We start from the raw sequence: 2,981 nt of genomic DNA, 5'->3' as shown, positions 1-2,981 counted from the left end.
AGGGCGAAGTGAGAAAGCTCGTCCCTACCGTACGTCACCCCCCTGTCACCTACCCTACCCTTACCCCATATGTACAAAAATCTACACATTTACAAATTCGTCACTACTGTCACGTCTTCCCCATATTTCCCCTATACCAAATTCGTCTCCACAATCCCTCTATCCAAAATTTGCCATCACCAAATTCATCATCAATCCTCATAAGGAGGAAGAGATGGAACAACAAAACACAATGTCACACCCACGTCATGATGCGTCTCACATTCCAAACATCTGCACAATAAAATAACAAAACATGGCATGGTGTGGAGGTACGTCATCTCAGGTGAGTGCATGTAGATGGTGCGAGGAGACTTCAATCCTAACTATCCTCTAAATGACATTAACACACTTTACACTACCCGGGGTCTTTCCCTGCCAATCCATTGGCCAATTTACTCTATGGGTTCTAAAAACCAATTCCCATTGACCAACTGTGGTGCCTCTCAATTTGGGGTCTCACTCCCCCGATTCATCTCCCGGTGCCCTCGCACAATTTCTGGGCCGCGACGTGTAGCTTCCCCAGCAAGTCTACCCACCTGCACACCTCCACCACTGCAGTTGCCTCCGAGCTTACCTGCTCCTTACCCTAACCTAACTACCTGGGGAAGGCCCTCTGGCGCTCTCCCCACTCGGTGCCCTCTCTGGCACTGGGCTGCCCGATCCACACCCGGGATCCTCAGGCACCCACTGACACTAACGGCTCCCAGAGCCCACCTGCGGCCTCACCTGGCCGACATCCTCACAGTGGTGGAGTGCCCAACCAACTACACACACTAACAGGCTACACGCCCAGCCATTTCCACAACACTAATGCACCCATCCACAATACCATTCTGCAACCGCACCACAAATGCCAATATCCAACCACAATTTACCTATACCCTCTACCTAACACTTACACTACCCGCCCCGGGTACTCGTGAAAGGGGTCCACTCTTCCCCCATCCACACCTTCGCACCATGCACACCACTCCGTACCACGTACTCCAACTCTCTCCACACACCTGTACTTGCACACCTGTGCTCTCACACCTGGTGCCACCTGCACCCTTCTCTCCCCAAGCGCATTCGCGCTGATCCACAACACTCACTACTCACACACTGCTCCACACACCTGTCCAGTTGCACACCTGTGCAATCACACCTGTTCAATTCTCACACAGCATCATCTCATCTAACTACTCCCCTCTGAAACTTGCGCTTCCCAGTCGCCCCTTTAAACTATTGCGCTCCCTCGTCATTATCAACCACACTAAACTACCTGCGTCCCCACTACAGGTATCAGTCACTAACTAAACTTAACGTCACCTAATGTCATCTTCGCTAGATCCCTATCAATATCCTAACCCGCCCGGGCTAATTTTCACTGCCATACACCCCATAAGCTATAGCTCCTTTGCCCCCACATGGGAAGGGTGGCAGGGATGCCACCCTTACCCACCGGGCCCATCGCTCACTACCAATTTTGCACATCAAATTTCAACAAATCAAAAATTTGCCAATCGCTACCCATCATCTGCCAATCATTACTGCCAATCCTTTGCCAATCATCAAATTTTGTTTTTTCTCTAATTTTGGGGCCAAAACACTAACCTCATCACCCAGTCTACTCACTAATGCCTCTCGGTGCGCCAATCCCTGTCCAAAGCCCGGCTTCGTAAAGCCAAGCCATGAATGCGGGTTGTTTGGTGCCAGCGGCTGGACACGTCCCGCATTCGGTGCAGGGAAGGAGGTTTACCAGGGCCGAGATCCCACGCACCACCTCGGCGTGGAGCCATCCAATGTCCCGATCTCGACCTGCCGGCACGTCTCAACAAAACGTGGTCGCCATGACGACCCTTCCTATCCAGCTGCCCGCTCCACCTAGTGGAGCCTGGACGCGGCCGTTCCACGCGAGGCCCGGCACGCACCGAGGGCCCAATTCGGCTATAAGTCACTCTCACCTCTAAACCGGTTACCGTCGATGCTTCACCTGGACGCTTACACCACGCAGCCCGTTCCTTGCTCACACATCCAGCCGTTTCCATGCTCCTCGTACCTTTCCTTACACACCCAGGTACACCCATTCCACTCACAGCCTTGGTCACACACCTGACCACCGAACACTTTGGCACACATTCGTTGGTCGCACACCTCACCAACACACCTCTTCGCGCCCCCTCCTCTGTCACCTCCTCTGTGACAACCACAGGTGTGCTCTCATTCGCACACCCAACCACGTGCCTCACCACCAACTCCAGCGTGCATTCCCACTCACGCTCTACCATTCCAGGTGTGCTTCCTTTCTCACCTGTCACAACCAACTCACGCTCCGTGTCACTCTCACTACTTTCACCTCCATTCTTGACAGCGCACTCTTTCCTCATGCACCTGTCCGTTACACACCTTCCCCGCGCACACTCTCCCGTTACACCCTCTGTAACACTCACCACAGGTGGACACTCTTCCTTACTTTTGACAGCGCACTCTTTCCCCATGCACCTGTCCGTCACACACCTTTCTCGCGCACACTCTCCCGTCACACCCTCTGTAACACTTACCACACCGCGCTTCCATGTGCTCCCTCGCACACGCGCTACGACCGACTCACTCTCGCCAGCACCCTCACTCCTTGGCACGCACTTTTTCCTCACACACCCCAGAGTCGGACTTTCTCGCACACCTCCTTTTTCGCACACCAGACCTGTCGCACACTTCACCAACGGCCTCTCACGAACACCCGGGTCCATCTCGACCCCCAAGCTTATTAAATCCCCTGGCGCATCATACGCACGACCATATTGGTCACCACTTACACCGGGTCCTCTTTCTCTTCGCTTCTCCTCCATCACCTGCGAATCCCTCATCCGGTTAATGAGCACATCATCACGATCCGAACACAGACTTCGGACCAATTCTTTTACCTCCTCCTTTATCTCTTTCTTATCCTCTCTCCGTCG

This window comes from Myxine glutinosa, chromosome 10 (assembly GCF_964187855.1).
Source record: "Myxine glutinosa chromosome 10, kmMyxGlut1.1, whole genome shotgun sequence".
Lineage (NCBI taxonomy): Eukaryota > Metazoa > Chordata > Myxini > Myxiniformes > Myxinidae > Myxine > Myxine glutinosa.
This window is presented reverse-complemented; position numbering follows the sequence as displayed.